The sequence below is a fragment of the Mastigoproctus giganteus genome, chromosome 13 (genome assembly GCF_048544385.1).
Source record: "Mastigoproctus giganteus isolate SK-2022 chromosome 13, ASM4854438v1, whole genome shotgun sequence".
Lineage (NCBI taxonomy): Eukaryota > Metazoa > Arthropoda > Arachnida > Uropygi > Thelyphonidae > Mastigoproctus > Mastigoproctus giganteus.
Genome location: NC_143587.1, coordinates 75,421,890 through 75,436,695, shown reverse-complemented (window position 1 = coordinate 75,436,695; position 14,806 = coordinate 75,421,890).

Here is a 14,806-nt window from a genome sequence, read left to right as displayed (position 1 = left end):
AAAAGCCTTTCTAAGATCCAAGTATATAATATCAAAGTTATTCCCTGCATCCAGTTCTTTTGTGACTGCATCATAGTATCCAATCAAGTTGGTCAGGCAAGACTTCCCCTTAACAAAACCATGCTGTGTCTGAGCTATAACTGAAGTCTTGTCTAAATGATCCTGCAGTGCTTCTTTAACCAGTGCCTCCATTAATTTTCCTGGAACAGAAGTTAAGCTCACGGGTCTATAATTACTTGTGTCAGCCTTTGATCCTCCTTTGTGAATTGGGGTCACATTTGCACATTTCCAGTCTATGGGTACCTCCCCTGAGTCCAAGGAAGCTCTCATAATTATGGCTAACGGATTGTTTACTTCCTTTGCTGCCTCCTTTAATATAACTGGATAGATCCCATCCACCCCAGGTGCCTTTCTTGTATTTATCTTCAACAGTTTCTCCTCCACTTTACTCCCAGTTATTTCAAGATTCTGTAGCTTACTGCTAGAGTTGAATACACCTCTGGCATTCCCCTTGCTGAATAACTCCTCATGTGTGAATGTCGATGCAAAATATTCATTTAGTTTGTTAGCTACCTGAGCAGGATCATCAACACTTGACCCATCAATATTAAGTGGACCAATCTGATTCATCCCCTTCCTTCTAGAGTTTACATAAGTAAAGAACTCTTTGCTGTTTTTCTTTGCATCCCTTGCGAAGGATTTCTCGTAATCTGCCTTCGCCTGCCTAACCTCCTTTGTAACTTGGTTGCATATCAACTTGTAATGCGCCAAAACCTGGTCATAAAAAAAGATAAAACTTTCAGTGGCCTAATGAATTAGGTCACTAAGTCAAGGTATAAAAACAAGTATAAACTGTAAAAGACAAATATCAATAAACAAGTAACAATTTTTTAAATATCAGTAAAAAGTTTTACTGATTTCAAAAAGCTAAAAATAGCAGACACATGGTCATTGTCGGATAAAATCTGACTGAGTGTATACGGCTCAGTCAGATGATTAAAAGTGATAAAACGGATATTGCTAAAATCAGGACAGTCAGTTAAAATGTGTCTGATTGATAAAACTGTGTCACAAGACTCACACATAGGATGATCATCAGCCCTCAGCAAAAACGAATGAGTCAAATTACTATGTCCTGTGTGGGTCCGGGCAAGAACAACTTCCTCCTTATGATTCCTGCACAGACTACGGTTCAATTACAGGCTTTATACGATATAGTTTATTCGTAGTCTGTCTATTCCACAAATCTTGCCATTGGGAGTATATCTTTTGGTGTATTATTTGCCTGTAGTCTGTATAAGGGACTGACAGGCAGCGATTATTACTGGGAATTGCAGATTTGGCTGCAGTGTCAGCCAAATCATTTCCCCTAATCCCAGTGTGGCTGGGAATCCAGCAGAAGCAGATATCATAATCACGTTCATGGAGAGAGTGAATCTTCTGCTGAATGCAAGACAGAACTGGATGAGAATTATATCTCACAGTTATTAAAGCCTGTAACACGCTGAGAGAATTGGAAACAAAAATGAACCGTAGGTATTGGCATTTACTAATGTGATCCAAGGCTAACTCTATAGCATGCAGCTCTGCAGTAAATATGCTGCATTCGAGGAGAATCTGCTGTGATATGGTGGTGTCTGGAAAGACAGCAGCAGATCCCACATATGATTCTGATTTTGAGTCGTCTGTGTAAACTGGCACGAAGTCAGAATGTTCACCTCGGTGTGTTGAATAAAGCTGCAGGTAGACAGATGATGGAGTGTCCAACTTTCCCCAATTTCTAAGGGACAAGTCACATGCCGTGCAGGAGCATGCCAGGGTGGAATCGGTTGCTTTGGTGTTTGGGCAACCTTGTCTACCTTGAAATTAAGTTCTTTGAGTAGCTCTTGGAGACGAATACCAAAAGGACGATTGGCAGTCTTATGGGTGTTGTACAAATTTTCCCATCGTGGCTCAAAAACGAATGGCCACGTAGGATAGTCTGGCAGGGATTTCAGTTTTAAAGCGTACTTTAGAGACAACTGTTTACGTCGAAGCAATAACGGTGGTTCGTTTGCTTCGACGTATAAGCTCTGGACAGGAGATGTTCGATATGCTCCAATTGCGATACGGAGAGCCTGATGATGGACAGGATACAGCCATCGAAGTACACTGTCTCTGGCCGAATTGTATACCAGGGACCCGTAATCTAATCTGGATAGTACAAGTGCACGGTAGATGCCTAGTAGGGTGCATCGATCCGCACCCAAGATGTAGAGGAAAGAGAGTGCAGAATATTCAAGCCTCTTGTGCACTTTGTGCGGAGTTGACGGATGTGATCCAGAAAGGTCAGCTTTTTATCAAATACGAGTCCCAAGAATTTTGTGTCCGCCGCTACTGGAATAGCATTTTGTCCAAGCCTTAATTCAGGTTCAGGATGAAGATTACGCTTACAACAAAAGTGTATGCAAATGGTCTTCTCCGGCAAGAACCTGAAGCCATTAGCAAGTGCCCAGGAATTAAGGCGATCATGGCTTTTTGCAGTTGTCTTTCAATAACCCTCATGTTGCATGACTGAAAAAATATGCTAAAGCCATCAACATAGAGGGCACTGTTTACAGTCGGAGGAAGTTGTTCTGTGACAGAATTTACTTTGATGGCGAAAAGCGTGACACTTAATACTGATCCTTGTGGTACTCCCCCCTCTTGGCTGAAGGAATGAGAGAGTGAGGATCCCACACGAACTTGGAATGATTGATTGGCTAAAAAGTTTTTAATAAAAATGAGGAGATGCCCTCTAAGACCAAGGCTATGCAAATCTTTTAAGATGCCAAATCTCCAAGTTGTGCCATATGCTTTCTCCATGTCAAAGAATACAGACACCAAATGTTCACGTTTTAGGAAAGCATCCCGGCTGGATGTTTCCAGTCTAATAAGATGGTCCAAAGTGGACCGGTTCCTTCGGAAGCCACACTGGAAAAAAAATTGAGAGAAGGTCATTTGATTCTAAATACCATATTAAACGAAAATTAACCATTCTCCCCAGGATTTTGCACAGACAGCTAGTCAGAGCAATAGGACGAAAATTAGTAGTGACTTTTGGATCCTTTCCTTTCTTAGCAATTAAGGCGATCAATGCCTTTTTGCAGTTGTCTTTCAATAACCCTCATGGCAAGAACGATTGCCTTGCACCAGGAATCCGGAAACTGCCCTTCAATAAAGATTCTGTTATATAGAAAATCTATGGATTATATGCTTCAAAATCTATGGAGCAGATAATCCATAGATTTTGGTGAAAGATGCTTAATCATTTCATAATGGATGCCATCTGGTCCAACAGCACTTGCTTTGGAAAGAATAAGATTCCTTTTCAGCTCCTGTATAGTGAATGACCTGTTGTACGGATAGACGCTCTTAGACTTAAAATTAAGTGCCTGTTTTTCGATTTTGTGTTTCCGGACCAGGAACTCTGGGGAATATGAAGATGATGCAGAGATGTTAGAGAATGTTTCCCCAAGAGAATGGCTATTGCAGTTGGATCTGCAATAGTGCATCCATTATAATCTAGGATTGAAGAAGGGTGGGATGAATATTTTACCTTCATTTTCTGGATTTTATCCCAGACCAACTTAGTACTAGTGGACTGGGTAATTGATGAAGTAAAACGGATCCACGATTCCTTTTGACTCTGACGGCAGATGTAGCATGCTTTGGCTCGTGCGCGTTTAAAGGCTATAATGTTGGTCATGTGGGATATCGGCGGAATATCCCCCACGCTTTGTTTTGAACCTTTTTTTGCTGCTGTGCATTGTGAATTCCACCAAGGTTTGGGAAATGGCGGAAACCATGCAGATGTTTTTGGAACAGCATCAGCTGCTTGGACAATAATTTCTGTGATGTACGTTACTGCATCATTGATAGGCTCCTGACTGACGGTACTGAGGTCAAAATTTGCCTGATGTTGGAAGGCAGGCCAGTCAGCTTGATCAATCTTCAACCGTGGTAACCTGAAAGGAAGACATGGTTTCTCACTGTGTAACAAGGTTATCACAGGGAAGTGATCACTTCCGTATGGGTTCTCCTCCACTTCCCAAGTGAGTGAAGGGAGTAGAGAACGGGAGCAGATAGAAAGATCAATGGCAGAAAAAGTACGGGTAGGCATGTGGAAGAAGGTGTTTGTTCCAGTATTTAGAAGGGAAAGGTCATTGTCATTTAGCATATGCTCTATGACTTGTCCCCTTCCATTGATGTTAGCACTACCCCGCAGGGTGTTATGTCCATTAAAATCCCCGAGAAGTAAGAAAGGGGGAGGCAACTGCGTTACAAGATCATCAAGGTCTTCCTGGGAGATGTCAGTCCCAGGTAGCAAATAAATAGAGCACACGGTTAATACAAATCTCACTGTAAGGTGAATTGCAACAGCCTCTATGCTGGTTGTAACTAGCAAGGGCTGAACTGGGGTCTGGTTGCCCACAAGGATAGCTACTCCTCCATGAGCAGGACCATCTGCAATTCTATCCTTAGGAAAAATTGTGATGTTATGCTTAGTGGGATCATCATTTGCCTTTAGATAAGTCTCCTGCAAGCAAAAGCAAACTGGCTCATGCTTTTGCAGGAGGGCCTTGATGTCATCAGTATTTCGCCGGAATCCATGACAATTCTATTGTAGGAATTTAGCCATTATTTTGGCTTGGTGGGTCCATCAGGCGGCTTCTGAAGTGCTGAAGCTTACTTTTTTTCAGTCTTGGATTTATCTTTTTTGGGGAAGAAAGGACGCTGTCCCATGTCCATTTCTTCCTCCGGAAAGAGTTCCAAGACTGATTAATCCGGTACCTCCTTATTCTCTACATCCATTGTTTCTGGTGTTACGGGTGGCTCTTCAGAACTTTTTAGCTTTTCTTTACCACTTGGTTTTGGTAGTGGTGGAGCACTAGGAGGTACGGATATAGGAGTGGCAGTCGATTGTGTTTTTTTTGGTGGGCTTTTGTGAACTCAATAAATAGCGTGCAATCGGAGTGAATGACTCTCTTGGTGGTATAGTCATCTCAGTGTGTGTGTCCCGATAGTGCACTTAGCAGAAACCTTCTGTTCTTATGAAGGTTTCTTGCTATTTATTGGTTGGATACGTTTTCTGGCCTCTGGGTTTCGATATTCAGCTCTGTTTTCCGGCCTCTGGGTTTCGATATTCAGCTCTGTTTTCAGTTTTTGGATTTCTTTTTCATCCTTCCACTGCTGGCATGCTCTAGAGTAGGTGGGGTGCTCTCCTTGGTAGTTGACACAGGTCGGTTTTGGAGCTGAACATTCCTTGCTCTCTTGGTCTTTAACACCACATCAAGCACAGGCAGGGTTACCACGACAAGATGTTTGTGAGTGGCCGTATTTTTGGCATCTAAAACACCGCAGTGGGTTTGGGATATAAATCCTCACTGGGCAGTTTAGATAGCCTGCCTTGATGGAACTTGGAGGCCATGTGGAGTTAAACATGAGGATAAGAACTCGGGTAGGGACGAGATTCCCATCCTTCCATATCGATATTCTCTCTTCGTCTTTTAATTCAGAGCAGATCTCTTCTTCAGAAACATGAAGAAGGTCCCACTCTGATATAACACCTCGTGAAGAATTCAGAGTTTTGTGGGGGGGTTACGGTGATAGGTATCCCCCCCCCCCCCGTGGGTGTAGAGTTCAAGATTTTTTCAGCTAGTTTTGTGCTGGAAGCTTCAACCAAAAGGTCGCCAGAACGCAGTCGTTTAACAGATTTTGGTGAACCTGCCAACCCTTCTAATCCTTTCTGGATAAAGAAGGATGACATCTTTCCAATTAACTGCTCTCCAGTGGAATGGAGAATGAGGAAAAGCGGTGTCACTGATGGTGATAGTGTATCCTCAGTCCTAGCTCTTTTTGCAGAGGTGTTTTCTATGTCATCGTCTCGATTAGGTAGGGGGCCTTGTTGGGGCCCCCCGAAGAAGAAGGATTTAAATTACTCATAGGAGTAAGATAAAAATTTCAAATGCCCTAAGTACCTCACCCACCACGGAGCCCTACGAGGGGACGCTCACTCATGAACTAGCAGGTACTGTGTACACGGATGGGATGCCAAGTTAGCTTAGAGGCACCATACCCATGTTTCCAATAAGCCTTGATCCCATCCCAGAACCAAAGGGAGGGAGGGAGACTTATTGGAATGCAGTTGACCCTAGCAGTAAGAAGCACCTGCCGATTGATCCCAGTCGGGCCAGTCTGGGACCATCCGTCTTGTCAAAGCAGGGGCCAAAGTGGTGTATCAAGGCTGGGCCCCTCAACCACCAGGATCCCCCTTTCTGAATTCCACAGGTCGCGGTGCATGGCTGCACACGCCGGATTCCAACAATGTAACCCTGGAACCTAGGTATGGGCATTAGATCCCAGTGATGCTAATCTGGAAAACCAGCAGCATCACTGGGAGGTCCCCTCACCACGTATACATGCCAACGTCGAGGGGCACACAAAAGGAAGGGGTCTACTATGATGATAGCAGTGAGGGTAGAACAATGGATGTTTGCCCACCTCATGCAACATCAGAGACTCAAAATTGAGTTGTGTACAGGACCCTTCATTTCTGTTGAGGGTATGTCTAGTGTATATGTTGGCAGTTTCCAACCAGAAATAGATCTTAGTCTTGTACGCTGTTGATGACTTGAGTGTAATTTGGTAGCAGATTATGTCCCTTCTCCCAGTAGGGCACAGCAATCACTGATTTGACAAATTGGCTTTCTGGACGAATTCTCAATGATTGTTTAGGTGGTCCCACAGACAGTGAATAGTCTTTCCAATATAGTTTATATTACAGTCTCTGCATGGTATGCAGTAGATCTTGCTTTTCTGCATAATAGGATGAATATTTTGGGAAGAGTATAAATAGTTTGCAACTTACTGCCGGGCATTTGCATTGTATGGATGTTATAGTTGTGTAAAATCCTAGGAATTCCTTGGAATATTTCCTAGCTAGAAATGTGTGCTATATTAGAAGCTTGCTCTACTTGAGACCTAGGGAGTGTCTGGGGAAAGGTGTTAGTTCTGTATGCTTCCTGGCCAAGAATGTTATGGTATAGTTTCCAGTACTCTAAGTTTGATTGGTGGTCACATTTTTTTTTGTTTCACTTTGCATGAATTACAGTTGATGTAATGGCGTGCACGCACGCACGCACGCACACACACACACACACACACACACACACACACACACACACACACACACACACACACGAGTTTTGGCCTCAGCTGCCCTTGTGTCTTTAAACCCAATAACACACGAGTTTGTGACACAACAGAGATTGTTAAGCGTGGACCTGTTTTTCTTGCTGTGACATCTAAAAATAGCAGGGCCTGATCTTTTTAGATGATACACTATTCAGGTACACTAAAAAAAAATGCCGCCACCTAATTTCCTGTAAAAGAATAATGAAAATATTGGCCCTCTAGCTTTTGGGATAGGATAATGGGACAAAGGAATTGGGAAGGGATTCAAACTTGAACGTCTCCATGACTAAGTTGGTACATGAGAACTAATTAGTGACCCCATGGGCAGACTTCAAATCTGTTTATACATAATGTCTCCAAATATGAGATTCACACTGCAAATGCAATGATAGGGTCTCACAGATGGCTAAAACTATACATATGGTTCTGTCCAGCAAAGTGATGTCCTTCCCTAAATGTTGTACACAATTGATGCATATGATTAAGTACTTGTCCTTCCAAACATTGTAGGAATTCCTGGCTAGATTTCGGGATTAACTTTGTGTGGTCTACTAAAGCTTTTTTTGTAGTGATGATTGGGCCAGACCGTAGGTAATATTTCCAATACTAGAAGTAATTAGATGTTAAGGCATTTGGGGTTTGTGGCTCTTTTGAAGCCCATAGAATCCAGTATTGTATCTGGCTTATTTTTAATGTGCATAATTTCCTGAGTAAAGCTTTAACTTTTTTCTTCCAATCCACTTAAAATAATATGTCCTGTAGGAGGACATATTATTTTATATATCACATTACTCTTGAGTTGTTCTAGAGTTTTATTCCTGTATTTGGATGTCTGCCATTGTTATGTGCTCTTTGTCTGCTGGGACAACAACTATATCGCCGACCGGGCTAGCCAGGTGGGTAAAGCCCCTGCCTGGCAACCCAAAGGTCATGGGTTCGAATCCCGCCTCGGGCTTGGATCAGAGTAAAATGCAAAAACTTTGGGAGGTGCATTATGGCTACAGAAGCCGATGCACCAACAACTAACAAAAAAAAAAAAAAAAAAAAACTATATCAGAATTATTCCATCAGTATATTAGACTTCTGATTTGTTTGTGTTGCCTTTAACTTTCTTTATAGACCTAAGGATATCAACATTTTTAAAACAGGGCTTCAACAGTTATTTCTTCAAGAAAGTATTTTAGGCTGGTTTCCACTTCTATAGTAATTTGAGAAGTAGGAATATGTGAAAGGATAATAGCAGATTTTGGACCCAATTTTAGTACAGTCAGTCCTCGTATAACACGTGTTTACACTACACGAATTCGATCATACATGATTTATAAATAGGGGAACGATATCTTATATAACACGAACCGAATTCGCTTATGCACGATTCGCCTTTGTGTTTACAAGAAATGGCAGTCGAATGCAGAATCACCCCAACCGAACGCAACACGATAGGAATGAAGAGAAGATTCTGAAAATGTATTTATGTTTTTTATATCACTGAAGGGGAAACACATTTCACCATAATAATGTAAAAACCAACACAATTCCAGCTATCGATATAATCGCAAATGCAATTAGATCGAGTTTACTATCAGTTAATAACAGATTCCACTAGCAGAAACGCAACTGGAAATTGTTTTTATTGTTTTATAGTAGTAACCCCTAGAAATGTGCTTTAGTAAAATGTGAGGTGTTAATGGTGTTGTTTATTCAGTTGCTACACGCACACAGCTTTGTTTATGTGTATCAAGCGTGCCTCCTCATTTTGTAATTGTGCGTTATTCCCGAAAAATGTGCAAAATACTTAAAAGGTGTGAAAAGGAAGCATCCTGGTGAAGACACTGCAGATTCAGAGAGAAAAAGAAAAGCAATATCGATAAACAGAGGCGGACTGGATCAAAAATTCTTACTCGGGAAAATTTATAGTGGCCTCATACTATGGTTTATGGCCAAAATCACACCGGCCTCTGGCCCACTGGGGTTTCCCCGGTAAGGCTTATGGCCAGTCCGCCTCTGTCGATAGAGAAAAAATATGAAATTGTGAAACGCTTTGAGCAAAATGAAAGACCATGTGATACTGCACGTGCTACAGGCCTAAATGAGGTAACTAACGCCGAGAATTACAAAGAATGCAGAGAAAATAAAAACAACTTTCATAGCAGAAACAACTCAAAGTGTAATTAAAATCCATTAGATTAAGACACAAAGAATTGGAAGAGATGGAACGGCTGTCATCTGTTTGGATAGAAAATCAAACAAGAAACAAGTTTGCTTACGATAGAACCAAAAGCATTGGCAATATTTTATTACGTAATAGTCGTAATAAAATACTTACGTATTTTATTACGATTATTTATTGTGTTTGGTAATGTTTTGGTTACAAATGTGTGTTCAATCTTCAGTGGTTGGCACCTAACCCTATTTTTCCCATAGGGCCTGTTGTTTATATTGCACGAGGGTTTCTAGGAACACAAATATCGTGCTATACGAGGACTGACTGTACTTACATATATTCCTTGGGTAGAGTCTGTTGACTCAGATTTAAAAAAAAAAACAAATGGAGGCCTCCGTAGCCGAATGGTCAAGAGCAGGAGTGCAGTAGCACACGCTCTTTGAGTAGACCGGGGTTCAAGCCCCTGACTGCTGAATACGGTCGATCTGTCAACCCGCACTGGACCAGCGTGGCAGATTATGGTCCATTTCCCTCAGCATGAATTGTTGAGGAGGCTTCCATCCTGCAGTGGGTTGACAATGGCTGCACTTTACCTTTATGTAATGATGGTCATGGGCTTCATCTACACTGCTACTGACAAAATCAGGTTCTAACTCTAATTTTGCATCAGTATTCTTAATAAATTAACTCCTACCATAAAAAAGGATTCATTCCTAAAATACAAGAATGGAATACATTTGTATTCCATTCATGTATCTCTAGATCCCAATGGAATTTCTCCACTTGTTCTCAAAATCTGTGCTTTCTTATTTATTTTTTATTTTTTATTTTTTTTTTGGCTAATTTTTTCAGGGTAATTCTCATCAATAGGTAAATCAGGGTAAATCTCAGGGTAATTCAAAATTTTTTTTTGCCAAAAAAAAAAAAAAAATTTGAATTACCCTGAGAGAGAGAGAGGGGGAGGGGAGAAAGAACAAGAGTCAGAAGTAGAAGGGAATCACCAAGAAAGAGGAGAATGATGATATCCAGCTCAGGACCCTGGGTGTGCCAAGCCCGTACTCACCAAATGTGAGCCCCTGGGGTTACTTCAGAGCTTATTCCTGTTTTGTATGTCACCTTTTTATGCTCTCTTATTCCACTGGTGTCTTTCCTTCTGCCTGGAAATTTGCTGATATCCAGTCATTTCCCAAAAAGGAAGACAAATCTTACTGTTCCATTTATTATCCCATTGCACTTACCTCAACTCTCCAAAAGTAATGGAGAAATCCATCCACTTGCCAATTTTTACACTACTTGAGGAAATCTTTCATCTAATCAACGATCACCACCATGGATCACACCTGCATCAGTCCACTGGTGATATCTTGACTTATTAGCATTAGCAAAGGCACATGATGCAAGAAAGCAAGCTTATATAGCATCAGCCGAAAAAAAAAAAAAAAAAACACTTTTATTTCACCCATCCATTCGCTCCAAATGTTTGTCAAGTTCTGCCTTGAATCTATTTAAACTATGAACTTCTACAACGACAGGTGGAAGTTTGTTCCAGCAATCAACCACCTGCTGGCTAAAGGCAAACTTTTGCAATCTATCCTACAACCTTCTTTCCTCAATTTGAATTTATGCCCTCTCAGGCGATTATTCTGAGCAAGAGGAAGAATCCCATCAGCATTGAGCATGCTCAAACCATTCAAGGCTTTATACACCTCAATCAGATCACCTCGCATGATCTGATTGAGGTCAGATCACTCCCGACACTGTAATTTGCAAAACTTAAGCCTTTCTTAATAAGAGCAACCCTTTGTTCCATTCACTAATCTTGTTGCCCTTTTCTGTACTCGTTCCAACAGCTATACATCCTTCTTAAAATGAGGCCTCCATACCTGTATACAGTACTCAAGGTGTGGCCTGACCATTGCCTTATACAAGGGGATAATCACCTCCTTATCCCTGCTACAAAAATTCCTGTATTTCATTGACAAGACACCATGAGCCACTCTTGCAGACCGTCTGCACTGTTCAGAAAACTTCATATCTGCCTGTGCAATTACCCCCAGGTCCTTTTCATTCTCTACCACTGTCAGTGTAGTATCACAGAGTTGATACATTACTCTGGGGTTACTGCTTCCCATATGTAGTACTTTCCATTTGTCAATGTTAAATTTCATTTGCCACCTCTCAGCCCATCTGCTGAACTTTTCTAGATCCTGTTGCAGCAGCATACTGTCATTAGTGTCCTTAACAACCCTGCCAACCTTTGTATTGTCTGCAAACTTGGACATTAAGCCTTATATACCATCATCAATATCATTTATAAATACAGAAAACAACAGTGGTCCCAACACTGAACCCCGAGGGACTCCACTAATAACATTAGTTCATGACGAGCAGTGTCATTTGATTAGCATTAGCATTAGCATTAGTAGAGGCATTTGATGCAAGAAAGCAAGCTTATGCAGCATCAGATTACCACTCTGTCTTCTCCCACTCAACATCCCTTTATCCATAGCAGCAATTTGCCTCCAGTGCCACACTGCTCCAATTTGTGCAGTAGTCTTCCATGTGCAACAGTATCAAAGGCCTTTCTAAGATCCAAATATATGATATCAAAGTTATTCTTTGCATCCAGTTCCTTTGTGCCTACATCATAGTATCCAATCAAATTAGTCTGACAAGACTTCCCCTTAACAAACCCATGCTGTGTCCGAGCTATAACTGAAGTCTTGTCTAGATGATCCTGCAATGTTTCTTTAACCAGTGCCTCCATTAATTTCCCTGGAACAGAAGTTAAACTAACAGGTCTGTAATTACCTGTGTCTCCCTTTGATCCTCCTTTGTGGATTGTGGTTACATTTGCACTTGTCCAGTCCATGGGTACCTCCTCTGAGTCCAGGGAAGCTCTCATAATTATGGCTAAGGGTTTGCTTACTTCCTTTGCTACCTCCTTTAATATAACTGGATAGATTCCATCCACCCCAGGTGCCTTTCTTATGTTTATCTTCAACAATTTCTCCTCCACTTTACTCTAAGTTATTACAAGATTATCTAGCTTACTGCCAGAGATGAATACACCTATGGAATTCCCCTCCCTGAATAACTCCCCATGTGTGAATGTAGATGGAAAATATTCATTTAGTTTGTTAGCTACCTGAGCAGGATCATCAACAGTTGAACCATCAATATCAAGTGGACCAATCTTATTCATCTCCTTCCTTCTAGAGTTTACATAAGTAAAGAACTCTTTGCTGTTTTTCTCGTGTGTGGACATGTATGTTTCTCATGTATGTTATTCATATGTGGATAGATTCAATGGAAAAATTCTGTGACACTCAAGAAGCTGCTGTTGACTTTTCTTAGGTTCATGTTTGGTATGAAGCCGTTCTAAATAAGCTTCCATCCTATTATCATCTGTTGTTTGAATTGATTATCCAGTTTTCTCTCACACTGCTTATTGTGTGGTTCTTTTTTTTAACTTCTGAAGTAACACTGGTATTTCCCAAGGTTCTATTCTTCCACTATTTTTCTCCTGTATATCAATGCCCTGCACTGACTGAAAATCCTGGTCATATTTTGTCCATGACATCACATTATATTCCATCTGATTGAGAAACTTAGTTTTGTACAAACGGCTTCAGCGTCTTGAATATTAACCATGTATTCCTTAAATGCCATCTCATGAGGAGCAAAGAAAACTTAGCTAATTCAGTACTTTCAAAACTCAGTCCTGCCCGCGTTCTTGCAATAAAGTCTGCTGTTCCCTTGTTTATCTTTGATAACACTCAGATTTCTAGACAAGATAAATCTTTTATTTCTAACTTTATTGGTATGAGCATATCACAAATATTGCTTTTTCTTCATAAAAGCCGACCGGGCTAGCCGAGTGGGTAAAGTACCTGCCCGGCAACCCAAAGGTCGCGGGTTCGATTCCCGCCTCGGGCTTGGATCAAAGTACTGCAAAAAAAAACCTTGGGAGGTGCAATATGGCCACAGAAGCCGATGCGCCAACAACTACCAAAATCAAAAAAAAAAAAAAAAAAAAAATCTTCATAAAAAAAACTAGGTTTTTTCTTCTCTTTTTTTGCTCTTGGTGTTATTTTTTCTTCCAAATAACCACTGAATCTGTACAAATCTCAAATCCACACTATGATGACTTCATGGCTTAGGCTGCTAATTCACCATAAAAAATCAACCCGCCCATCCTACCATGGAATATTGTTCTCATATCTGGAGTGGTATCCCCAGAAACTTTCTTAAGTTTTGAGACTATGTAAAGGAGGAGAGTCGGGTTATCACACAGATATTCCACAATTTCTGCAATATTCCTTTTGTTTAGATATTTCTGTAGGTACTCTTCTGAATTTGCCTCTGTAATTCTACCTCCCTCTCTCTTTCTCTATCCGTCCCCTTTAAAAGGCTTTTATTACTGTATCTATTAGTTCAAAGACTTGCCCCAACTAGTCAAAATTCATTCAGTCTTCAACTCTAAAGTCACAGAACTAACTTTCCTCATCCTAATTTATCTCTTGTACCTCTGTTCTTTAGAACAGCCTTCCTTTACATGTGCTAAAAAAAATTGATATCAGGCCTCTTCTTGCGACTACTTTTAAAAGGCTAAAAGTAGCTGCAGGCAGAGGTGAAGTTGATTCTTGCTCTACTTCTATTAGAATGAGCAGTGGCCTGGAGCAAGGGGTGCTGGGGGTTTCAAGGACTGATGACAGTCATCATGAAACAAATAAATACATGGGCTGTGTTAGGGTAATTAAGAATAAGAATAGGTGCATGTATACTTGCATGCACCTATTCCAGAAGTGTAGTAAATAAATTTGATGAATTTGAAGTGCTGGTCAAAACATCAAAGGCAGATATTGTTGGGATATCAGAGACGTGGAATCACACAGATATTAGGAATGCAAAATTGGAATTTGGGGAGTACAATGTGTACAGAAAGGATAGGAAGGGAGGAGGGGTTATGCTGTTAATTAAGAAAAACCAAATCTAAGGAAGTGCATCCAGTTGACATAGATGGACAGTGCAATGTTGAGTCAGTTTGGTGTGACATAAGCACTGGGAAAGCAAAAATAAGAGTAGGAGTGTGTTATAGGTCTAATGACTCAAATGAGTACAACGAACAATTGTACAGAGAAATAGAGTGGGCTAGTAAATGAGAATGTTTTATAATGGGAGATTATAACTTCCCAAATATTGACTGGAACTTGTGGGTTGGTCACTCGCACACTAGCAAGACTTTGGTGGATTTATTGGCTGATTGTTTTCTGCAGCAGCACGTTCGAGAAGCAACCAGGGAGGGTAATACTCTTGATCTGGTTATCAGAAGTGATTATTCGTGTATTAAGAATTTGCAGATAAAGAAACCACTAGGTGACAGTGATCACAGTGTGCTGATGTGGCATTTACTTAAAGATATAA